Source organism: Trachypithecus francoisi, unplaced genomic scaffold, assembly GCF_009764315.1.
Source record: "Trachypithecus francoisi isolate TF-2019V2 unplaced genomic scaffold, Tfra_2.0 Lachesis_group1, whole genome shotgun sequence".
NCBI lineage: Eukaryota > Metazoa > Chordata > Mammalia > Primates > Cercopithecidae > Trachypithecus > Trachypithecus francoisi.
The window spans coordinates 145,523,173-145,550,993 of NW_022681454.1; positions in this window are offsets into that span (position 1 = coordinate 145,523,173).

A 27,821-nucleotide genomic window follows, 5' to 3' on the forward strand; every position below is an offset into this window, starting at 1 on the left:
CGCCACAAAGATACTCCTCGAGAAGAGCAACTCCAAGACACATAATTGTCAGATTCACTAAAGTTGAAATGAAGGAAAAAATCTTAAGGGCAGCCAGAGAGAAAGGTCGGGTTACCCACAAAGGGAAGCCCATCAGACTAACAGCAGATCTCTCGGCAGAAACTCTACAAGCCAGGAGAGAGTGGGGGCCAATATTCAACATTCTTAAAGAAAAGAATTTTCAACCCAGAATTTCATATCCAGCCAAACTAAGTTTCATAAGTGAAGGAGCAATAAAATCCTTTACTGACAAGCAAATGCTTAGAGATTTTGTCACCACCAGGTCTGCCCTACAAGAGATCCTGAAGGACGCACTAAACATGGAAAGGAACAACCATCATCAAAGACCAGAGGCAGATAAAACCACAAAGATGGGGAAAAAGTAGCGCAGAAAAGCTGGAAATTCAAAAAGTAAGAGCGCATCTCACCCTCCAAAGGAACGCAGCTCATTGCCAGCAATGGATCAAAGCTGGACGGAGAATGACTTTGACGAGATGAGAGAAGAAGGTTTCAGTACCAGCCACTGCAAAAACATGCCAAAATGTAAAGACCATCAAGGCTAGGAAGAAACTACATCAACTAACGAACAAAATAACCAGCTAATATCATAATGGCAGGATCAAGTTCACACATAACAATATTAACCTTAAATGTAAATGGACTAAATGCTCCAATTAAAAGACACAGACTGGCAAACTGGATAGAGTCAAGACCCATCAGTTTGCTGTATTCAGGAGACCCATCTCACATGCAGAGACACACATAGGCTCAAAATAAAGTGATAGAGGAAGATCTACCAAGCAAATGGAGAACAAAAAAAAGCAGGGGTTGCAATCCTAGTCTCTGATAAAACAGACTTTAAACCATCAAAGATCAAAAGAGACAAAGAAGGCCATTACATAATGGTAAAGGGATCAATTCAACAGGAAGTGCTAACTATCCTAAATATATATGCACCCAATACAGGAGCACCCAGATTTATAAAGCAAGTCCTTAGAGACTTAAAAAGAGACTTGGACTCCCATACAATAATAATGGGAGACTTCAACACCCCACTGTCAACATTAGACAGATCAACGAGACAGAAAGTTAACAGGGATATCCAGGAATTGAACTCATCTCTGAAGCAAGCAGACCTAATAGACATCTACAGAACTCTGCACCAAAAATCAACAGAATATACATTCTTCTCAGCACCACATCACACTTATTCCAAAATTGACCATATAGTTGGAAGTAAAGCACTCCTCAGCAAATGTACAAGAACAGAAATTATAACAAACTATCTGTCAGACCACAGTGCAATCAAACTAGAACTCAGGACTAAGAAACTCAATCAAAACCGCTCAACTACATGGAAACTGAACAACCTGCTCCTGAATGACCACTGGGTACATAACAAAATGAAGGCAGAAATAAAGATGTTCTTTGAAACCAATGAGAACAAAGATACAACATACCAGAATCTCTGGGACACATTTAAAGCAGTGTGTAGAGGGAAATTTATAGCACTAAATGCCCACAAGAGAAAGCTGGAAAGATCTAAAATTGACACTCTAACATCACAATTAAAAGAACTAGAGAAGCAAGAGCAAACACATTCAAAAGCTAGCAGAAGGCAAGAAATGACCAACATCAGAACAGAGCTGAAGGGGATAGAGACACAAAAAACCCTCCAAAAAATCAATGAATCCAGGAGTTGGTTTTTTGAAAAGATCAACAACATTGATAGACCTCTAGCAAGACTAATAAAGAAGAAAAGAGAGAAGAATCAAATAGACGCAATAAGAAATGATAAAGGGGATATCACCACAGACCCCACAGAAATACAAACTACCATCAGAGAATACTATAAATACCTCTATGCAAATCAACTAGAAAATCTAGAAGAAATGGATAATTTCCTGGACATGTACACTCTCCCAAGACTAAACCAGGAAGAAGCTGAATCCCTGAATAGACCAATAGCAGGGTCTGAAATTGAGGCAATAATAAATAGCCTACCAACCAAAAAAAGTCCAAGACCAGATGGATTCACAGCTGAATTCTACCAGAGGTACAAGGAGGAGCTGGTACCATTCCTTCTGAAACTATTCCAATCAGTAGAAAAAGAGGGAATCCTCCCTGAATCATTTTATGAGGCCAACATCATCCTGATACCAAAGCCTGTCAGAGACACAACAAAAAAAGATAATTTTAGACCAATATCTCTGATGAACATCGATGCAAAAATCCTCAATAAAATGCTGGCAAACCGGATCCAGCAGCACGTCAAAAAGCTTATCCACCATGATCAAGTGGGCTTCATCCCTGGGATGTAAGACTGGTTCAACATATGCAAATCAATAAACGTAGTCCAGCATATAAACAGAACCAAAGACAAGAACCACATGATTATCTCAATAGATGCAGAAAAGGCCTTTGACAAAATTCAACAGCCCTTCATGCTAAAAATGCTCAATAAATTCGATATTGATGGAACATATCTCAAAATCATAAGAGCTATTTATGACGAACTCACAGCCAATATCATACTGAGTGGGCAAAAACTGAAAAATTTCCCTTTGCAAACTGGCACAAGACAGGGATGCCCTCTCTCACTACTCCTATTCAACATAGTGGTGGAAGTTCTGGCTAGGGCAATCAGGCAAGAGAAAGAAATAAAGGGTATTCAGTTAGGAAAAGAAGAAGTCAAATTGTTCCTGTTTGCAGATGACATGATTGTATATTTAGAAAACCCCATCGTCTCAGCCCAAAATCTCCTTAAGCTGATAAGCAACTTCAGCAAAGTCTCAGGATACAAAATTAATGAGCAAAAATCACCAGCATTCTTATATACCAGTAACAGACAAACAGAGAGCCAAATCCTGAATGAACTTCCATTCGCATTTGCTTGAAAGATAATAAAATACCTAGGAATCCAACTTACAAGGAATGTAAAGGACCTCTTACTACAAACCACTGCTCAGTGAAATAAAAGAGGACACAAACAAATGGAAGAACATACCATGCTCATGGATAGGAAGAATCAATATCGTGAAAATGGCCATACTGCCCAAGGTAATTTATAGATTCAATGCCATCCCCATCAAGCTACCAATGAGTTTCTTCACAGAATTGGGAAAAACTGCTTTAAAGTTCATATGGAACCAAAAAAGAACGCACATTGCCGAGACAATCCTAAGTCAAAAGAACAAAGCTGGAGGCATCACGCTATCTGACTTCAAAGTATACTAAAAGGCTACAGTAACCAAAACAGCATGGTACTGGTACCAAAACAGAGATATAGACCAATGGAACAGAACAGAATCCTCAGAAATAATACCACACATCTACAGCCATCTGATCTTTGACAAACCTGACAAAAACAAGCAATGGGGAAAGGATTCCCTATTTAATAAATGATGCTGGGAAAAATTGGCTAGCCCTAAGTTGAAAGCTGAAACTGGATCCTTTTCTTACTCCTTATATGAAAATTAATTCAACATGGATTAGAGGCTTAAATGTTAGACCTAATACCGTAAAAACTCTAGAAGAAAACTTAGGTAATACCATTCAGGACATAGGCATGGGCAAGGACTTCATGTCTAAAACACCAAAAGCAATGGCAACAAAAGCCAAAATTGACAAATGGGATCTAATTAAACTAAAGAGCTTCTGCACAGCAAAAGAACCTACCATCAGAGTGAACAGGCAACCTACAGAATGGGAGAAAATTTTTACAATCTACTCATCTGACAAAGGGCTAATATCCAGAACCTACAAAGAACTCAAACAAATTTACAAGAAAAAAACAAACAACCCCATCAAAAAGTGGGCAAAGGATATGAACAGACATTTCTCAAAAGAAGACATGCGTACAGCCAACAGACACATGAAGAAATGCTCATCATCACTGGCCATCAGAGAAATGCAAATCAAAACCACAATGAATGAGATACCATCTCACACCAGTTAGAATGGCAATCATTAAGAAATCAGGAAACAATGGGTGCTGGAGAGGATGTGGAGAAATAGGAACACTTTTACACTGTTGGTGGGATTGTGAACTAGTTCAATCATTATGGAAAACAGTATAGCGATTCCTCAAGGATCTAGAACTAGAAGTACCATATGACCCAGCCATCCCATTACTGGGTATATACCCAAAGGATTATAAATCATGCTGCTCTAAAGACACATGCACACGTATGTTTATTGCGGCACTATTCACAATAGCAAAGACTTGGAATTAATCCAAATATCCATCAGTGACAGACTGGATTAAGAAAATGTGGCACATATATACCATGGAATACTATGCAGCCATAAAAAAGGATGAGTTCGTGTCCTTTGTAGGGACATGGATGCAGCTGGAACCATCATTCTCAGCAAACTATCACAAGAACAGAAAACCAAACACCGCATGTTCTCACTCATAGGTGGGAACTGAACAATGAGATCACTTGGACACAGGAAGGGGAACATCACACACCGGGGCCTCTCATGGGGAGGGGGAAGGGGGGAGGGATTGCATTGGGAGTTATACCTGATGTAAATGACGAGGTGATGGGTGCTGACGAGTTGATGGGTGGTGCAGCACATCAACATGGCACAAGTATACATATGTAACAAACCTGCACGTTATGCACATGTACCCTAGAACTTAAAATATAATAATAAAAAGAAAGAAAGTTGTGCTCTGTTGGTGGGACCAGAAGTTTATGGGCATGAGAATAGCTTATTCGTTTTAAACACACAGCAGGCTGTGGGCACCTGTAAAATTCAGAGGAAATAGAGTGAAAGTTTTGGGTCCTTTGTTTAAATAGATGTTGCCTATTATATTAGCTAGGGTATTTGGTTTTCCTAAAAAGATAAATGCATAGGAAAAAATAATGAAGCTTTTGTGGAAAGCAAGCATTGTTAAAAAAAAAAAAAAGGCAAAACACAGAATAACGTATAACAGAGGAAATAAAAATAATAAGATATTGAAAATAAACTTAATAAATACCCTGAGAGAGACAGGGAAGCATAGTAGATGCAGGAAGAAGAGTTATGTGAAAGAAACAAGTGAGAAAATTTGGTATGAAATACTTTATTTTCTTTCTTTCTTTCTTTCTTTCTTTTTTGAGATGGAGTCTTACTCTGTCGCCCAGGCTGGAGTGCAGTGGCGTGATCTCGGTTCACTGCAAGCTCCGCCTCCTAGGTTGACGCCATTCTCCTGCCTCAGCCTCCCGAGTAGCTGGGACTACAGGCACTCGCCACCTCGCCCGGCTAGTTTTTGTGTTTTTAGTAGAGAAGGGGTTTCACTGTGTTAGCCAGGATGGTCTCCATCTCCTGACCTCGTGATCCACCCGCCTCGGCCTCCCAGAGTGCTAGGATTACAGACGTGAGCCACCGCACCTGGCCTGAAATACTTAATTTTCAGTGTAACACAAAAGATGGCTTGAATAACAGAATGGATATTGACAAATAATAAATCTATGTAGAAATTTAAAGCATTAATCAAGAGATAAAAGAAATGAGATAAAGAATGAGAGAAAAGCTAACAGATATGGAAGATAAAATGTTAACATTTGTCAGAAGGAAAAAAGAAAATAAAGGGAATACAATATTTATACAATAATACTGTTGTTTCTCTAGAAACAAAACTAATTATGAAACTTCTGCTAGAAAGGGTATAGAGTGCTAAGTAGAATAGATGAGGGACTCCTTCCAACACACTCACGTTATAGTATACTTTTTATATCATAAAACATAAAGAAAAACTTCTAAAATTTTCCAGAGAAACACAGCAGACCACCTACAAAGAAATAAGAATCTGGCATCAGATTCTCAATAGGAATATGGTATTAGCTTATAGAATATTTTATCATGGTGAAACCCCGTCTCTACTAAAAATACAAAAAACTAGCTGGGCGAGGTGGTGGGCACCTGTAGTCCCAGCTACTTGGGAGGCTGAGGCAGGAGAATGGCGTAAACCCGGGAGGCGGAGCTTGCAGTGAGCTGATGTTGCGCCACTGCACTCCAGCCTGGGCGACAGAGCAAGACTCCGTCTCAAAAAAAAAAAAAAAAAAAAAAAGAATATTTTATCTTGTTCATGGCTATGTGTGATATATTTGTTTATAAGTTTTAGCAGACCTATCTGGGTGGATTGTCATGAGTTTTATGTAATGGGTGCCTGCCAGAAGAGTAAGAATAGAATGTATAAATATTAAAATAGAAAAAAATTGATTTAGCTAATGGAAAGTAATAACAGAAAAAGAAGTACAATAAAAGTATTATAAAATGAAACATAAAATAAGATGGCACCAATAAAGCCTAATTTAATAGTAATTAAACTAAGTGTATATATGTTAAACTTACTATTCAAAGACAAAGATTCAGATTAATCTGTGAAAACAAACCAAGATCTAGCAATACATTTCCTAAAAATAAGAAAAGAGAGAAAACTTTAAAACAATAAGTTTGAATATGAAAAAAATATAAAGGCAAGTAGCAATAAAAAGAAAGTGAAGTAGCAATTTTAGAAATGACAAATACAATTTAAGAATTAAAATGTAAAAGAAAATAAGAGGGATGTTATATACAAGCAAAATAAGATAAGATGTTAATGAAGATATATGTACCTATTAATATTGCCTCAAAATATAGACATCAACAAAATTATAGCAAAAGAAATGGTCACACCAATAATTGTAGCTGGAGAGTTTAACTGAGATCCAGAAGGAAAAAAAAGTATAGAAGATTGAAATAATAGAATCACATTATATGTAAATTCACATATGCACATATAATTTTTTTACCCAACTCTGAATACATTGTTTTTGAGCATATGTAACAAAGTCACAAAAATTGAGAAGATACTAATTTGAAAGTTAAGTTCAATACATGTTCCAGAGAATTATTAGCACACATTTCATATACTTTGATAAGAATAAATTTTGAAACTGATAACAGAAAGATAGCTAAAATGTTTTATGTGTCTGAAACAATTAACATACCATAAAATAACTCTCAATTTTAAAATCACGTAGAAAATTCTGAAGTATATAGATTTGAAAATAGTGCATATTAAAATTTGTGGATGTAGCGAATTCATTGCCAAAAGTAATATTTCTGATGTCAGATATATTTATCAAAAAGCAAACAAAAATATGAAAGCCCAGGAACTAAATATTCAACTTGAGCAACTTGAAAATAGCATCAAAATAAATCCAAAGAAAACAAAAAGAGAAGTAATAAAGATAAGGAAGGACATCAATAAATAAAAAACAGCAAAAGCAATTATAACAAGAAAGATACATTAAAAAATAGTTTTTAAAAAAGGCTAATAAAATTTGCTGTGAAAAGCAATCAAGAGACATGGTTGCAAATTTAAAAAGTGGAAAATAACTTGTAGAAACAGAAATGTAAAATTTTAGAAACAGGGTTCAGAACAATTATATGACAATAATTCAGAAAGTCTTGATAAAATGTTAATTTTTGATTTCCACGAACAACTTAAATTTGTTCTTTTCTTTCTTTGTTTCTTTCTTTCACTCATTCTTGTTTTTTTTTTTTTTTCTTAGTGGAAAGGTTAAATTGGTTGGATCCCAAAGAAGTCTTTTGCTTTGACCTAAGCCCATGGCAATTTGAAAAGCCTGCTTTGGGGAGTGAAAGAGGTCAGCTTTAGAGTTAGTATCCCTAATCTTTCTGGGTTTACAAGAGAACACAGATGTCTGTAGTATGTTAAAACAGCTCTCAGTAAATTACTGTATCCAGGGGATACTAATCAAGGCTGGTAAATGAATGAGAATGAATTATGTAATTATGGAACAAAACACAAACAAAAGCCCCACTGTCCTTGAGGGCTGAGGACTATCATCAGAGAGGCAAAGTTAACTCAGAGAAACCCAATCACATTTGGTCATCTGATGTTTGGGGGTGCTCTCCAGTGTTTTATTGATTACTAACTAGACTGAGCAGAAGTGGCTGGGTACTTTGAGCCTGAAAGGGGTTTTCTGATTTTGTGGGACTCTTTAAATCATATCAGGATTCATCTTATCCTTGGGTCACATTGTTTATTCATTGTTTCAAACTCCCTAGGTTTGGTAGTCAGAAAGAGTTTTGACTGACATTCTGCTGTAATTAGTAACTTGAATAAAATACTAAGGGATTCAGTCTCTCTGTGAAGGTGGAAGAATTTATAATTTTTTGAGTGAGTGCTTTTTTTTAACTCCCAATTTCTGAAGGGCATATCTTACATCAATGTAAAATAGTATCGTTTCTGAAAAAAGCTAAATTGTAAACTTCTCAACATATTTAGGAACCATACAAAGAATTCTCAGGAGAGAAAAAGGTCTTTATTCTCTTCAAAAGCACATGTGGGAGTATCCATCCTCCATTTAATAAGGTGTTTGCCCAGATGGCACTATTATTTAACATTTAGATGATATGCCCAGTCGAATAAACCTCTGACACATTTATAAAGCTAACTACTCAATTAGAAGAAGAATAGGACTATTTCATTTGAATTGAGGTAGCTAGAGATGGTAAAACAAGCTCTAGCAATAGCTGGCTTTATTAGCCGATTGGTTCTGGCTACAAAATAGCATACCCTTTCCAAGAAAGGGATTCTTTAATTCTTTTAATTCTTACCTGGTTATTTTCTGGGCTGATTCCAGTCTGGGTGCAGCACTTCTAGAGAGCAGTTATAAATAATGCCCTCATTTGGCTTGCTTGGATCTATGACCATTAGAGGAAAACCAGATGACAAATTGGTTCAGGGGTGGGATACTCAGTTATCTCTAACTCATAAACTGTACCTGATAAACCCTGATTTATTTACAAAGAATGAAATGGAATACATTTTCTTGCCATACCTTGAACTTAATCTTCCATAACATATGACTTGGAATTCAAAGCCTAAAGAATTTGTTCATTTTTCTTTAAAAATAGAGTGCCACTCTATTTTGCATAGAGAGCCACTCACTCATTTATTCAATACTCAGAGAACATCAACTACTCAGGAAAGACTGGGTTGTCTTTTAATCCTCCTAACAATTTGTGAATTGGGTGCTATCCACATTTGAGAGTGTATGTTTCTATGTGAGTTCTTGCATTGTTTTGTGATGGGGTTGATCTTATTGATATTTTGTTTATTCAGTCTTTATTAGGATTATGATGCCCATGAGGCCGAGAGCTTTAAGTGATGCTGTGCCTTCCGTGGATATCTGAACACTCTCCAAGAACCCAGTAAGCACAAGGCATAGAAGTTGCATTGGATTTAGTAGACATGAAAGTTGGCCAAAAAATTGTGCAGCAGACAACAATGAATATCATGTATACTAGTAATTACATGAGAAAATAAAATAAGTAACTAGAAAATATTTGTTTAAGATGTTTAAAGACTAGCCAGGTGCTGTGGTGTGTGCCTGTAGTCCCAGCTACTTGGGAGGCTGAGGTGGGAGAATTGCTTGAGCCCAAGAGTTCAAAGCCAGCCTGGGTATTGTAGCAAGAAATCATCTGTAACAAAAAAATAAATGCTAATAAGCTTAACTGTGTGCTCCATTTAAAATTAAATTTATATCAATCAATCAGGTATTTATTGAGTAGCTTCTGTGAGCACTATCCTAGGGATTTTAATATAAATTCCAGTTATAGAAAATATCATTTGATTAGCTAGTTAGATTTCTATCATAGGAAGAGACCCACTGACTGGTCTATTTGACCATATCTTCCTCCGCACTGAGCACCTTCAGAGCATTTTCCTCTCTCCATTTGAGTCTTCCCAGCATTAAGCACACCTCTTGGCATAACAAATAATCAATATAAGTTTTTTTTTAAAAAAATTGATGAATGGCCAAATCATAGATCCATCAATCTAAATGTGCATACTTTTCTGCCTGTGGGCAGTACTATTCAGAAGTCATTAAAGGGCTGCCTTTTTTCATACATACACTGGAAAAATAAAACTATTCACCTAATTGAACTTTAGTGGAGAAAATGGGTTGGATGCTTTAATGCCTTGTATTTAATTCAGAGAAATCCCATTTCTCTGGAAAGAATTCCAAATTCTCAGTAAAGAATACTCCCAGAACTTAAAGTAAAATAAAAAAAGAATATTCGCCTACAAACAACATAAGTTCATGATAAGTGCATCATTTGATTGCCAGGTTGGCAATGATGCCAACCTGGCAATGATGCCACTGCCTTTCTTATCTTACTTTTTGAAGTAACTTCACAATGACCAAATGTAGACAGCCTATCACATATCATTTAAAATAATTTGCTAAAGAAAAAACTTTTATTGGTTTGATGAAGTGAAGTAAGTGCTGAGTGGTCAGATGGAGAAACACTTCTTAAGAAGGGCCATCCTCTCTGTCGTTCCCCTTAAAAAAGTCCTCAAGATCATAGATTCATAAGCACACCTCACATTGAGCGAACACAACTGAAATGTCATTTTCACTTTCATAATGGTGAGACAAGAAAATGCCTAAAATGATGTTGCTATTTGTATTCTTACTTTTCCTATTTAGTTACACCATCGTAATAGCAAGAACGAGAAAGGATACTATTACTAACCACAATACATTTCTGCAAAAATGTCTCAAATCTGATAATAATCACAAACTCTTTACTGATGCCTGGGTTGAAGGGGAAGACCTGTAATACAAAGGATGGGTCAGTTGTGAATCTTGTCAACATTGTGCTCCTGACAGACTTTGTTACATGTAAAAAGAAAAAAGCTTCAGAACATTTCAAATGTGTTGGCTGAACAGATATAAACAAAAAGAGATAGCATTCTTGTGAATATCTTATGTATTCAAAAGCCCCTTTCCATTCATGGAAGAAAAAAACAGAGTTCATTATGTATTTATGAAAAACAAAATTACCTATTCATAAAAATCAAAAGCAATATGTTTTGCTTATATCAATGGATAAAATTAATATAACTTTTCCTATAATAGTTCATTTGCTCTGACATAATTTTGAATATCAGAACAAAATGTCAGGGAGAGTTATATATTGGAATAAGATAAAATTCTTCAGGTAAATTATTTTTTTCTATAGAGTCGTAAGAATCAATTATTTAGTATTCATGAAAATGTTAGCACTTCTAATTTATACAGGAGTTTTCAACTTTACTCATTGATTCACCTGCAGGGCATGCCTCTACTGTATACATCAAGGTACATTATTATGGTTGCTGGCACTGCCTATTAATAACTGGATATCGGTGCTGTGCTTTCAGTGACATGTTTAATCTGCTTTTGATTAAACCAAGCCTTCAATTATTCTTGGATATTTTCTTGAATCATACTTTTGAATATTAAGAGCAACAATGTTACTCTTCTTTCTCTCATGCACTTTTAAATTTGTCCTAGTCTTGTAAAAATGACTGGAGATGTATTAAAGCTTCACGGTGGCCAGTCTTCCAGACATCAGAGCTCCCTTTCCAGAACAGGTAGGGATGGGAAAGGCAACTTCCTACTGAGACTGCACTTGGTAGGATTATTCAGTTTCTGAACTTGCTGCTGCTACCAAGGCTGTTAATTAGTACGAAGTATGACAGCTTGTGGCATGATTGAACTCTTGTACAACACAAATAATCATTAGTTGCTAATGACTTTAAATCACTGTGAACAAGGCAGAGATTGACCCTGTGACCTCCATGTTCCAAGGGATTCTTAGAAGCTATGTGGTCTCCTATAATGAATGAAGCTGGGTGTCTGGATTGAGAGCTGGAATTTTTTTTTTTTTTCAGTCACAGAAATAATTACTTTGAACAAATAAATGATATTGAGGTCTTAATTTACTTGATCTAAAAATGAATATTTTATCAGATATAGTGTGTGTATCAAATTAGTGCCATATGAAAAAGCCACATAGGACCGGACACGGTGGTTCATGTCTGTAATCCCAACAGTTTGGGAGGCTGAGGTAGGTGGATCACTTGAGCCCAAGGGTTCAAGACGAGCCTGGGCAATGCGGTGAAACCTCGTCTCTACAAAAACAAAAACAAAAACAAAAACTAGCTGGGCATGGTGGCACGCACCTGTAGTCCCAGCTACTCTGGAGGCTGAGGTGGTTGGATAGCATCTGAGCCCAGGGAGATCGAGGCTGCAGTGAGCCATGATCACACCACTGCATTCCAGATGAGTGACAGAGTGAGATCCTGTTTCAAAACAAACAAACAAACAAACAAAAACCCATAGGAAATGCGTAAAGTACTTTCTACAGATTTTGTTCGTGTCTTTGTAAGCTTTAGGAAATGTCACTACTTTTCTTTCCATAGTGATAGAGATGATTAGTTCTCTCCTATAATCTCAAGATAATGGGCTAGTTAAGATTGACCTGGCTGAAAGCAGAATGAATGTAAAATCAAAAATGACACCCTGAAAACATTTCCAAGGTAAAAAATGATGTGATGTAGTTTATAATGTATTTACATATATTTAATATTTTGTGTAACAATTACTGAATTTCCACATATAATTATATCTAGAGATAGGCCTATAAAGAATGATCTTAAAACATACACCAGAATTAAATACAACAGATATTTGATTTAATAAGTTGAAAGTTTTAAAATATAGCGTAAGGATTATAAGGAATAAGAATATAAGAAAATAAAAATATAATAAATCAAGTATTAGAGGCTTCTTAATGACATTGCCAGATAACTTTATTGTAGCATCAGTGGATGCTTTACTCTTAAATAAACTGGTAGAACATATGAATTAAAATGTGCTCAGTGTTTCCTGTCACAGGCTGGGGAGTTAGAGTCCTGGGTTCCATTTTTAAAAATTTGACAAATTCACCTATTGTGTAACAGCATCCAAAGAGTTACTCACACAGAAGCCCTCAGCAGTGGGTCATTATTCCTGCTCTACTAATGGTGAAACTGGAAACACGTGGTTGTCACTAGCCCTGTCAGTGGCCACTGATGGTATATATAAATGCCAAACATCACACTCACATTTTCTAAAATGGAATTTTACTTTTAAAGCATAATTGCTAGTATACTAAGATTTCCTTATAATTAAAATATACATTATTAAGAGATTATATATGAGATAGGTTTAATAATTATTGTTCACAACCAGATTCACAACCTGGGACAAACAAAATTAAAAGGACTTGAAAATTTGCCTGGCTTCTTTTGGAACTCTCTTAGTGAGACTTAGAGATGAGAAAAGGGAAATTCTTAGGTTTGTTGGAGCTGAATGCAGTGACTATGATATTCTTGGATGATGGTTAGGTTTCGATTTTTTTTTTTTGAAATGGAATCTTGCTCTGTCACCAGGCTGGAGTGCAGTGGTGCGATCTTGGCTCACTGCAATGTCCGCCTCCCGAGTTCAAGCCATTCTCCTGCCTCAGCCTCCCGAGTAACTGGGACTACAGGCACATGCCACCACGCCCAGCTAATTTTTGTTATTTTAGTAGAGACAGAGTTTCACCTTGTTGGCCAGGATGGTCTTGATCTCTTGACCTAGTGATCCATCTGCCTTGGCCCCCCAAAGTGCTGGGATTATAGGCATAAGCCATCCTGCCCGGCTCTGGTTTCAAATTTTTAAGGTAACATTAAGTGTGTGTTCTCAGCTTGAAATGTTTTATACTAATTGGCTCAACTAAGCTTTAACTTTTCCTTATCAACTGGGTAAATTCTGCTTACAACAAGAAGATGCTTAATATAGTAGTAAAAAATTATATTTATTGGGTTTTTGCCATGTCCCAAGAATTCGGCTAGGTACTTTCACATATATAATCTCATTTTCACAAAAACACAGTCCAAATTGATACAGAAATTAAAAGCCAAGTGTAAATGTATGGCAATTCTCATGAAGCATGGGGCTGGTTCTTGGCAAAACTGTAGCTGTTTTTCTTTGGTCTTTCCAGCCTTCCTTTCTTTCTGTATCATTTCCTAAATTGTTGCCCATGAATACCTGCTCTAAGGAAAGAACATAATGTTGGCCATTTGCATCTTATGAATATTTAAGCAATTTCAAAGCCAAAAATCCAAAAAATTTAATACTAATATATAAACAAGAACAATAGCTTATTTTGAGATAGGGTGCTTGGTCCTCCCTAATGCACAGCAACCTAGAAGTCTCCAGGATACTAAGACTGAGAATCACAGGTGCTTGAAAAGACTGAAGATTACTACTGGACTTCGGAAAAGAAAACATAATTTCTTCAGCTGTAGGCAAAATTGCAGAATCTAGAAAAGTTCTATGGAGGTAATTTTTTATTATTACAAGCTCCAGGACCAAAGAATACTAAAGCAAATATCTAAATTAGTGGCAAATCAAAGTGCAAAATCTGTCAGTGTTTTTCTATATTCATGGACTTTATGAAGCTCTAAACGTGTCTGTGTGTGTGTATGTGTGTGTGTGTTCACATGCAGGGGGCCTTGCCTTTGCCTATGTCTGCACGCCTGTGTCTATGCATTTGTGCCCATGTGTATGATTTTCTAGAAAGAAAAGCCATACAAAAAGCAGAATACCATGATAGCTGTCACTGAGTAATGATACTTTGACAAAACAGAATCAGGAATTGTATTCAGCTATAGCCTTTCAGTGAATAAATCTGTATCAGATTTGTTCACACAAGGGCAAAAAAGCGAATGTCCAAATGAAGTTATGGGTGTGGAAGAAAGGGGAGGAAAAAAGAAGGAAAAAAGTATCCTAAAATTGTCAGTTTTGAGCCAGGGAAATGTGATAAAATATCCAACTTGTGTAACAGCCATGTGTCTCATGGATAACTAGATGTTCCATAAATCTCATTACATGACCTGGCTTGGACCCTGTTTCTATCTGTGAATTGAGGATTATCTTTGAAGAGAAACGTAGGCCTTCTGACTGCTTAGATTCTTCTTCTAGGACCAACGTTATAATCCAGGTCAATTAGAGGAAATTGGCAAAAGCGCCATGGTGAAAACAAAAGCAGGTTTTCATGAAACGTTTGCTATATGTGAAGTAACCGATTGTTGACTTCTTGGGACAGGATGTTCTACCTGATGTGTGCTAGGTTCATTACAGAGGCAGCTTGAAGCATCCACCAGGGTTGCAGTCAACAGTTACTAAATCCATTTCCTAGTTAAGTTCTCTAAGGTTCATCATAGGCCTCCTTCCTGAAGTGACCTGATTCTCCTGCAGTGAATGTATGGTGCAACTTGGTAAGCTTTTTTCAGTATAATAACAGTATACCCTTTTCATGATTGTCTTTTTCTCTAGTGCTGGACATTTTTTCCAGCTGGCTCTCATTTGGCTCTTGAGAAATCCAATCCCATCCTGGCTCTGTGTATATCACCCTACCGCTTTAGTGTTTTATTATCATTTAATATTTATGGATGTGACATCATAATCATTGTGTGCCCATTGCCAACTTCCTTAACCTCATTTTCATAGTCTGTATCCCCAGGGCTTCAGATGTTCCATGAAAAAAAGTGCAGCTTTCTTTCAGAGAGCACTTTGGTGAGATATTGTTAGTGAGTTGCTAATTAGCATGTTTTCTCTGCATCATTTTGGATAGCCTCAGTCTTGCTGTCAGCTTTTCTGCAGCATTTATTATTTTTTGCCTCTCTGAAAAACACACAATCAGCTTCCATGTCATGCAATTACACCTGCAAATAAATATTAATCATTTTCCAGTAATTAAGTGTGGCGATTTCATTGCCGATGCGCTATCTGGTAAACTCCCACATTTCCTTGAACATTATTCTAGAATCTAGCCTATGAGAAACATTATCACAGATATTTAAAGTTTTGTGGTAAACCTAATGAGATCTCATGATAATTTTGGTGGTACCTTATTAAAACTCCCTGTAGTATAATTAAACGCACCATCCTGCTTTTAATTGAGGGGATGGAGATCCGAACTGTAATGTCAACAGCTGTGACCACTTTATGAAAATGTTGACAGTTAGCAAAGCCAAAACAGATACAGATTACTATTATGTAAATTATAAGTTTACACACACACAGACACACACACATCTGCAGCAGATGAGGCTGTATGGAACTGTACATAGGTGAAATTTACAGCCACCCTACCATCAAGCCTAATATATAAATGACCACCTTCACCTTCTTTCCCCTTCTGTTTCCTTTGCTATATAGGTCTATAGAGAGCCAACTCCCCCTCAGTTTCCCCATCTCTAATTGGCTTACTCCTCTAGCTACTATTTCCTTTGACATCAGAAATCTTGCCCTGTCCCTACCATAATGCCTAGAACTACTTTCACCTACATTTGAAGTCACAAGGCTATGAAACTTGCTACGGAGGGTTCTGGGGCAGCAGTAGTCCCACCTACTCTTAAGTCCAAACCACTCAGTCATGGAGCCAGCTTCTGAAAGCATCGCTCTTCATTGCTCTTCCATCCTTACCAGACGTCTTGGTACTGAAAACCCCCATCTAACTGCGGCAGAGCCCCTTCTCAGCCTGGCAGGTGCTTCTATCAGTGGAGCCTCCTCTCTGGGGACTCACCTGCTTCCTGTGGTGAGGAAGAGAGATTCCATCTTTCTTCTCTTCTTTTTATCTTTCTGCTTCTCCTCTCCCCATTCTTCCCTTTAGTGAATGCAAAGCATGAGCTATATACTTGCATGACTTATCCAAACTCATTGTATTACCTAATCTTCATCAGAAGCCAATAAAGTAGGTGGTAATATCCTCCTTTATAGATGATGAAACTGAGGTTCATCTGATTAAGAGATTTACCCAATATTACAAAGCAAGTGTGCAAAGGGAGGAAAAGAATTGTACGTCAGTCTGATTCCAGGCCTGAACTGAGATTTAAAATGATTATTTCTACTCAGTAAAAGTGCCTATTTTTAAATGGACGCAATATGAAATTACCCTAGCCATATTATGATGACAAACTATTCAGAGTAGTAGACTTGACCTGCCATCAGGATCAGAAGGTGGAATATCATAAAAATTATGTCAATGAAAAAATATGTAAACATGTTTTAAGAATATTATTAGTGTATATTCAGATAACATTCTTTTGCAGATGAACATTATTATTATTTATTATTGGATTCAATTACTATGACTTTTCAACTGGTAGAATATTAAGTTACAATGTTGGCAGGGTATTTTATTTAAGCACTGACTGCTTAAAGATCTTTCCTTTAGTCTTTCCTTAGTTTTTAGTTTCCTTCTAATTTAAAGGTCTTTCCTTTAAACTAGTTAAGGGTGTGTTTCACCACTTCTTATTCCTACAATCACCAAAAATAGAGTTCCCTTACAGAGATTTTGTGTCTTAATGCATTATCCAGACCTTCCTTTCTTTTCCCTCCTTCCCTCCTTCCTTCCTTCCTTCCTTCCTTCCTCTAGCTACTATCTTCCTTCCTTCTTCCTTCTTCCCTTCCTCCCCTCCTGTCTTCCTTTCTCTCTCTCCTTCCTTCCTCCCTCCCTCCCTCCCTCCCTCTCTCTCTCTCTCTCTCTCTCTCTCTCTCTCTCTCTTTCTCTCTCTTTCTTTCTTTCTTTCTTTCTTTCTTTCTTTCTTTCTTTCTTTCTTTCTTTCTTTCTTTCTTTTCTGTCTTCTTTCTTTCTTTCAACAAACATCTGAGTGTCTAATGCATGCCAGACTCTATGCACAGGGAAAACATGCCCCATAGCAGCTAGGGTTGTGTCTACCTTTGGTTCACTGTGTCTCTAGAGCCTACCAACATAATGTGCACAGAGTGGCTGCTCATCCATGATGAAATAAGTAAAATTATAAAAATCTCTGGATATCATTTTTAGTTGTAGATTCACATGTAACTATAAGAAATAATACAAAGAGATCCTGTGTACACTTTACCTAGCTTCTCTGATGGTAACATTTTGTAAAACTATAGTATAATATCACAATCAGGATATTGACATTGACGCAATCAACCAATCTTATTCAGATTTTCTCAGATTTACTTGTACTGTTTGTGTGCTTGTGTGTATTACATTCTATACACTTTTACCATCTGTGTAATTTTGTGTATCCACCACCACACTCAAGGTACTCACCAGTTCCAGCACCACAGGGATTCCATAACCACACCCACCTTCCTCCTTCCTTCTTATGCCCCATCCCTAACTCCTGGTAACCCTTCATTTCTAAAATGTTGTCACTTCAAAATGTTGTATAAATGGAATCATACCACATAGGAACTTTTGTGACTGTATTTCCCCCCCTACACACACACAATGTAATTTCCTGGACATTCATCTAAATTGTTGCAGGTATCAATAATTCATTCCTTTTTATTTCTAAGTAGTAGGCCATAGTATGTATGATGAGAGTTTGCTTAACCATTACTTGTTAGGGACAGCTGGGCTGATTCTAGTTTTTGGTTATTACAAATAAAGTTGCTGTATTAGTCCATTTTCATGCTGCTATGAAGCCATACCTGAGACTGGGTAATTTATAAAGAAAAGAAGTTTAATTGACTCACAGTTCCACATGGCTAGGGAGGCCTCAGGAAACTTACAATCATGTCAGAAGGAGAAACAGGAATGTGGCACATGGTGGCAAACCAGAGAAGTAGTGTCGAGCCCCTTATAAAACCATCAGATCTCATGAGAAGTCACTCACCCTCGTGCAAGAACAGCATGAGGGTAACTGCCCCCATGATTCAATTACCTCCCACTAGGTCCCTCCGACGACATATGGGGACTGTGGAAACTACAATTCAAGATGAGATTTGGGTGGGGACAGAGCCAAATGATCTCAGTTGCTATAAACATCCCTGTACTGGTTTTGTGTGAACATAAGTTGACATTTCACTGAGACAAAAACCCAGCAGTGCAATTGTTGGGTTGTAAGGGAGATGTGTGCTTCGGTTTTAAAGACATGAGAAATTGTTTTCCAGGGCAACTGCACCATATTTTGTTCTCGCCAGCAATGCATGAGTGATCTGGTTTCTCCAGTTTCTTTATGTCTTTGCCAGCATTTGGTTTATGTCAACTATTTTAGCCATTCTGATCAATATATAGTGATATCACATTGTGGTGTTAATTTGTATTTCCCTAGGTGCTAATGAGTCTTTGCTATGAAGACTCTTGATTAAAGAATCTAACTCCTTAATATTGAACATCTTTTCTTGCACTTATTTGCCATCTATATCCTTTTCAGTGAAATGCCTGTTCATGTCTTTTGCCCATTTTCTAATTGAATTGCTTGTATTTTTACTGTAGAGTTTTGAGAATGCTTTATATATTTTAGATGCCAGTCCTTTGCTGGATATGTTGTTTGCAAATATTTTCTTTCAGTCTCTATTTTGTCATTGATCTTCTTCATATGAGTTTTAACAGAGCAAAAGTTTTAAATTTCTGAACATAATTTTAAGAATGCCATGAACGCAGCCAGAGGAAAAACATTGCTGTCTATGGTGTAAAGACCATCATTAAGATGATAGTTAAACTACAAAGTCTGTAGAAACCATAGTCCCCATATCTAATTCGGTGTACAGATAATGGCACAGATATTAATAGCTGATGACAAAACAAGATGTTTGAGGGCATGTTGTAACAAATAGTCCTCTATGAAGTCATTTATTTATTTCAACAAATAATTATCAAGTTACTCCTATGTGTTAGACCCTATTCCTGTGATTCAATGGTGATTTATATCACAAGAATGTATAACTAAAACTGAGATAAGGACTCAGAAGTCATGCAATATTGTACAATGACAATAGTTAACAAAGGAACCAAAATTCTTCTTAGGAAAGAATGCTTGAGTTGAGAGCTGAAGGGTGAGTAAGGGTTAACTCTGTAAGGGGGTAAGGATAGGGATAGGAAGTGAGGGTGGGAGATGGGGAGACATGTACACAGAGTGGGGCCATAAGTGCAAAGACCCTGTCATAGGAGGGAGCATGGAGGGTTGAGGAATGGAAAGAAGGGCAACTGTTGGGTGTGTAGAGTAAGGAGAGAGTGACACAAGAGGGGGCTAGATTTTGGTTTTCACTATGAAAACCATTCAAAGGTTTTGATAAGTTTTATAAGGGGGAAATAAGTCATGTGATCAAACTTGCATTCTGAAAAGCATTGTCCAAATGCTGTATAGAATGTGGAATAGATGGGACAAAGAGCGGCTGTGGGTTGAGAGATAAGAGGCTCCTGTTGTCATCTAGGTGAAGGTCAATAGTAGTTTGAAATGAGAGATTTACAATGTGTTCTCTGTAAAGTTTTCAAAGGATTCCTGGTCAACCCTACACAAAGGTAATTGAAGGCAAAATTCGAGCTGCATTTGCTTGTAGAGTTGGGTGGAGTGCATTTTGGATGCATGGTGAGAGGACCACTGCAGGAGCAGTTTCTTCTTTGGGAAAGGAAAGGACAACTATTGACATGAATCAGGGACTGAACCCAGAAGCCTTGGTGCTGTGTCTTGCCATTAGGAGCTGAGGTGACATCCTGCTTCCATCAATTTGTGAGACTTCCCTTCAATCATACCAAAACCGTTTTGTAGATCTAGGGCTCTTTGTAAATAGCAAGGAGAATGATAGGATTCCAAATGTCTTGAGTGGTTTTCCTAAGAAGTAAGGCCTAAGAAAGGCAGTGTCTTAAAAAAAAAAAAAGAAGAAGAAGAAGAAGAAGAAGAAGAAGAAGAAGAAGAAGAAGAAGAAGAAGAAAAGAAAAGGTAAGAAAATCTAAAGAAGTAAGAGGATAAAAGGGAAGGAAGGAAATAGAAGCAATGTCTGTGATAAATAAGAATGAAAGAAGGTGCATGTGGCAGGGAGTGCCATCCATTATCAGTTGGCATCTCCTCATTGACAGAGCTCCCCACATGTGTATAGCTCCCTTTCTCCAGCCATGATTGACGACAGAGCTACTGTTTTTATGGTAGAAGACTGTGACTTCTTGGGTTCAAAGAGCCAGATTGAAGTTCTCTATATGGGAGTCTTGGAAACTGAAAAGGTCCATGATGAAAAAACAGCAATTGTGTTACAGAAGCCAGTGGAAGAATCTGGCAGGAGTGGGTATGGACATATCTTTAGCATGAACCAAGGATGAAATTTCACTCTATATTTCACAGTCAGGTTTCCAAGTCTACTTGAGACATTTGGTGTCTATTGTTGTTTATACTGGCAAATCATAGTTTCCTTTGTGGGTATGCTTTAATAATGAACTTGAAGAGAACACAGAAATACCTCTAGAGTTTTGAATGACAAATAGATCTTACAAAACATTTTATTATTTTATTTTATTTTATTTTTTTTTTGAGACAGAGTCTCGCTCTGTCGCCCAGGCTGGAGTGCAGTGGCCGGATCTCAGCTCACTGCAAGCTCCACCTCCCGGGTTCCCGCTATTCTCCTGCCTCAGCCTCCCGAGTAGCTGGGACTACAGGCGCCCGTCACCACACCCGGCTAGTTTTTTGTATTTTTTTTTTTTTAGTAGAGACGGGGTTTCACCGTGTTAGCCAGGATGGACAAAACATTTTAAAATAATCTAAGTGAAAAGGATTCAAATGCATATTGACTGAATTACTCAAAAAATCAAGCAATGTAAAAAGAAAAATAATTGTGTAAATATATTGTTATGAAATATTTAAAAATTTCTGATTAATATGTGGAAGGTCCCCAGGCCCAGCTGTGTTTACCTGTCTTAAGTATCAAAGCAAGGAAAAGGACCTCTCTATGATCTAATAAAAAAATAAAATTTAATGCATTTTGGATACACAATTGACCCTTAAACAACATGGTGGTTGGAGCACTGATTGCCCAATGCTGTTGAAAATCCATGTATAACTTTTGACTCCCCCAAAAGTTAATGACTAATAGCCTGCTGTTGACAAGAAACCTTACCAATAACAGAAATAGCCAATTAACACGTATTTTGTATGTCACAGACATTATATATTGTATTCTTACAATAAAGTAAGCTAGAGAAAATAAATGTTAAGAAAATTATAAGGAAGAGAAAATATATTTACTATTCACTAAGTGGAAGTGGATCATCATAAAGGTCTTCATCTTCATTGTCTTGATGTTGAGTAGGCTGAAGAGGAGGAGCAAGAGGAGGAGGGGTTAGTTTTGCTTTCTCAGAGGTGGCAGAGGTGGGGAAGGTGGAAAGGGAGACAGGAGAGGCAGACACACTTATTGTAAATTTATGGAAATACATGGTAATTTCTATCTGACTTTTTTCTTTTTTATTTCTTTAAAAATGTTTCTATACGGTACCAACCCTTCTTTCACCATTTGCTTTAGTTTAAGTACCGTGTATTAGTCCATTTTCATGCTGCTGATAAAGACCTACCTGAAACTGGGCAATTTACAAAAGAAAGAGGTTTAATAAACTTATACGTGGCTGGGGAGACCTCACAATGATAATGGAAGGCAAAGAGAAGCAAGTCACATCTTACATGGATGGCAGCAGGCAAAAAGAGCTTCTGCAGGGAAACCTACATTTTTAAAACCATTGTATGTCGTGAGACTTATTCACTGTCACAAGAACAGCATGGGAGAGACCCACTCCTATGATTCAATTATCTCCCCCTGGGTCCTTCCCACAACATGTGGGAATTATGGGAGCTACAAGATGAGATTTGGGTGGGGACACAGAGCCAAACCATATTAGCCTGTACCATAGAAAGGTATATGTGGTAACAGAAGTCAAAAACAGTCTTGAATCATCAGAACCCTTCTTCCAGATTTTCTAATATCAATTCATTTTCTGGCATGGCTTCTTCTACGTCTCCTTCCTTATTGCTTGGCAGTGGTCCAGGAGCATCTATCTCCATCAAGTCATCTTCTGTTAATTCCCCTGGTGTGGTATCTGTTAGCCTTTGAATTTCTCCAAGATCTGTTTCATGAAACTCTTCACTGGCTACCTTTTTGGCTGTATCCACAATCTCTTTCATGATTTCCTTGATTCAGTCTGTGATAAATCCTGAGAAGTCATGCACAACATCTGGACACAGTTTTCTACAGCAGGAAGTTATTGTTTCAGGCTTGATGGCTTTCACAACTTTTTTCTATAACAGTGATGACATCTTCAATGGTGTAATCCTTCCAGATTTTCATCATGTTCCATGTTCCCTCAATTGGGGTTTTCTTCCACAACACTGACAATCCTATCCATAGAGTATATGCATAATGAGCCTTAGAGGTCCTATGATCTCCTGATCTAGAGGCTGAATTAGAGACATTGTACTGGGGCAAGTAGACCATTTTGACACCTTTCCTGTTGAACTCATGGTGTTCTGGATGGTCTGGAACTTTGCCCAATATCAAAGGAACTTTAAAAGGCAGTGTCTTACTGGCAAGCCTCTTCCTGACCTCAAGGACAAATCATTGATGTAACCAATCCAGAAAGAGTGTTCTCATTGTTCAGGTCTTCTTGTTGAAGAATGAAAAGACTGGAAGCTGGTGTTTATCTTTTCTCTTCAAGGCTAAGAGGTTAGTGGCTTTATAGCTGAGGGCAGTCTTGATCATAAATTCAACTGCATTTGCACAAAACAGTAGAGTAGAGTTAGCCTATTCCTTCTTTTGCTAAATTCTGGTGCTCACTTTTCTCCCTTATGAATAATGTCCTTCGTGGTACATGTTTCCAGAATAGGGCACTTTCATCTGCGTTAAAAATCTACTCAGGTATCCTTTCTTCTCAGTGATTTTCTTAATAGTGTCTAGGAACTTGACTGCTGCCTCTTGGTTGGCAGAAGCTGCTTCTCTTGTCTTGACACTTTTTTTCTTATACTTTAAGTTCTGGGGCACATGTGCAGAGCATGCAATTTTGTTACATAGGTATACACGTGCCATGGTGGTTTGCTGCACCCATCAACTGGTGACCTACATTAGGCCTTTCTCCCAATGCCATCCCTCCCCTAGCCCCCCACCCCACAACAGGCCCCAGTGTGTGATATTCCCCTTCCTGTGTCCATGTGTTCTCATTGTTCAACTCCCACTTATGAGTGAGAACATGCAGTGTTTGGTTTTCTGTTCTTGTGATAGTTTGCTGAGAATTATGGTTTCTAGCTCCATCCATGTCCCTACAAAGGACATGAAATCATCCTTTTTATGGCTAAATAGTATTCCACGGTGTATATGTGCAACATTTTCTTTATCCAATCTACCATCGATGGACATTTGGGTTGGTTCCAAGTCTTTGCTACTGTGAATAGTGCTGCAATAAGCATACAGGTGCATGTGTCTTTATAGTAGAATGATTTATAATCCTTTGGGTATATACCCAGTAATGGGATTGGTGGGTCAAATGGTATTTCTAGTTTTAGACCTTTGAGGAATTGCCATACTGTCTTCCACAGTGGTTGAACTAATTTACACTCCCACCAACTGTGTAGAAGCATTCCTATTTCTCCACATCCTCTCTAGCATCTATTGTTTACTGACTTTTTAAAGAACCCCATTCTAACTGGCGTGAGATGGTATCTCATTGTGATTTTGGTTTACATTTCTCTAATGACCAGTGATGATGAGCTTTTTTTCATATGTTTATTGGCTGCATAAATGTTTTCTTTTGAGAAGTGTCTGTTCAGATCCTTTGCCCACTTTTTGATGGAGTTGTTTGTTTTTTTTTCTTGTAAATTTGTTTAAGTTCTTTGTAGATTCTGGATATTAGCCCTTTGTCAGATGAATAGATTGCAAAAATTTTCTCCCATCATGTAGGTTGCCTATTCACTCTGATGATAGTTTCTTCTGCTATATAGAAGCTCTTTAGTTTAATTCGATGCCATTTGTCAATTTTGGCTTTTGTTGCCATTGCTTTTGCTGTTTTAGACATGAAGTCTTTGCCCATGCCTATGTCCTGAATGGTATTGCCTAGGTTTTCTTCCAGGATTTTTTAAGGTTTTAGGTCTTCAATTTAAGTCTTTAAACATCTTGAGTTGATTTTTGTGTAAGGTGTAAGGAAGGGGTCCAGTTTCAGTTTTCTGCATATGACTAGCCAGTTTTCCCAACACTATTTATTAAATAGTCTTTTCCTCATTTCTTGTTTTTGTCAGGTTTGTCAAAGATCTGATGGTTGTAGATGTATGATGTTACTTCTGAGGCCTCTGTTGTGTTCTATTGATCTATGTATCTGTTTTGGTACCAGTAGCATGCTGTTTTTGTTACTGTAGCAAAACAGTATAGTTTGAAGTCAGGTAATGTGATACCTCTAGCTTTGTTCTTTTGGCTTAGGATTGTCTTGGCTATGCGGGCTCTTTTTTAGTTCTATATGAAGTTTAAAGTGGTTTTTTCCAATTCCGTGAAGAAAGTCAATAGTAGCTTGATGGGAATAGCACTGAATCTATAAATTACTTTGAAGAGTATGGCCATTTTCATGATATTGATTCTTCCTATCTATGAGCATGAAATGTTTTTCCATTTGTCTGTGTCCTCTCTTATTTCCTTGAGCAGTGGTTTGTAGTTTTCCTTGAAGAGGTCCTTCACATCCCTTCTAAGTTCTATTCCTAGGTATTTTATTTTCTTTGTAGCAGTGAATGTGAGTTCATTCATGATTTGGCTCCCTGTTTGTCCATTATTGGTGTAGAGCAGAACTGAAGGAGATAGAGACACGAAATACCCTTCAAAAAACCAGTGAATCCAGGAGCTAGATTTTTGAAAAGATCAACAGAATAGATAGACCGCTAGCCAGACTACTAAAGAAGAAAAGAGAGAAGACTCAAATAGACACAATAAATAATGATATAGGGGATATCACCACTGATCCCACAGAAGTACAAGCTACCATCAGAGAATACTATAAACACCTCTATGCAAATAAACTAGAAAATCTAGAAGAAATGGATAAATTCCTGGACACATACACCCTCCCAAGTCTAAACCAGGAAGAAGTCAAATCCCTGAATAGACCAATAACAAGTTCTGAAATTGAGGCAGTAATTAATAGCCTACCAACCAAAAAAAGTTCAGGACCAGACGGATTCATAGCTGAATTCTACCAGAGGTACAAAGAGGAGCTGGTACCATTCCTTCTGAAACGATTCCAAACAATAGAAAAAAATAGGGAATCCTCCCTAACTCATTTTATGAGACCAGCATCATCCTGATACCAAAACTTGGCAGAGACACAAGAAAAAAAGAAAATTTCAGGCCAATATCTCTGAAGAACATCATTGCAAAAATCCTCAATAAAGTGCTGGCAAACTGAATCCAGAAGCACCTGAAAAAGCTTATCCACCATGATTAAGTCAGCTTCATCCTTGGGATGCAAGGCTGGTTCAACATATGCAAATCAATAAATGTAATCCATCACATAAACACAATGACAAAAACCACATGATTATCTCAATAGATGCAGAAAAGGCCTTTGACAAAATTCAACAGCCCTTCATGCTAAAGACTCTCAATAAACAAGGTATTGATGGAATGCATCTCAAAGTGATATGAGCTATTTATGACAAACCTGCAGCCAATATCATACTGAATGGCCAAAAACTGGAAGCATTCCCTTTGAAAAGGCACGTGATAAGGATGCCCTCTCTCACCACTCCTATTCAACATAGTAATGGAAGTTCTGGCCAGGGCAATCAGGCAAGAGAAAGCAATAAAGGGTATTCAGATAGGAGGAGAGGAAGTCAAATTGTCTCTGTTTGCAGATGATATGATTATATATTTAGAAAACCCCATCATCTCAGTCCAAAGTCTCCTTAGGCCAATAAGCAACTTCAGCAAAGTCTCAGGATATGAAATCATTGTCTTGACATTTTTTAAGCCAAACTTCTTTCTAAAACTATCAAACCATCCTTTGCTGGCATTATATTTTCCAGTTTTAGATCTTTTACTTCCTTTTTGCTTTAAGTTGTCATGTAATGTAATAACTTTGCTTTTTCTCAAATTGTATTAGAGCCTATAGGTATGCCTTTCTTATAGCAATCCTGTACCCTCTTAAAATCTGCCTTTTCAATACAAGATAAAAGATATTTCACAAGAAATGCAAAGTTTTTGCACCTGCTGGTGTAGCTGCAGCAACAGCTTCATCAATTTTATTTTCTTACAATGGCCCTTACACAGGATTCATTTATCTTGAAATGGTTGGCAACTGCAGCTGCAGGCTTCAATCTATGGTATATATTAAGCAATTCAACTTTTTCTTGTATGTCCTGGCTTTCTTCTGCTTTTTTCAGGAGCCCTTGCAGCATCACTAGTGGCACCTCATATGAGTCCATAGGGTTATTCAACATTTAGGGTATTGCATTAAACCCAGTGAAAAATACACGAGAACAAGAGATCACTTTTTACTGTGACACACAATTTACTGGAGAGGTAAACTGCTCATGAGATGATTAGCATCACATGTGTTTTATGTGGATACTCACAACACTTGAGCTCACTGCAATAGTAACAAGAGGTGGCTGCAAAATTATTTCAGTAGTACAGTATGTCCTGCAGTTAATTTTAAACAGTTATGATTTAATACTGCATCTTTAATTTGTTTGCATTTCTCTCAACTGCAAATGGTGCCATGTATGGTCTGTAAGTGTGTGCATAAGTGTTGATAAATTTTAACTTTTTGTGTTTGTTTGAAATAGAGTCTTGCTCTGATCCCAGGCTGGAGTACAGTGGCACAATCATGGCTAACAAGGCTTGAGCCATCCTCCCACCTCAACCTCTCCAGTAGAGTAGGTGAGTAGAGTAGCTGAGACCACAGGCCTACACCACCATGCCCAGCTAATTTTTTGTATTTTTTTTTTCCTTTTTTCTTTTTGTGGAGATGGGGTTTCACCACTTTGCATCTGCTGGTCTCAAACTCCTGAGCTCAAGCAATCTGACAGCCTCAGCCTCCCAAACTGCTAGAACTACAGGCATGAGCTACAGTGCCTGGCCAATCTTAACTTTTTATGGTAGACTTGTGTATTTTCATGATAGTAAATG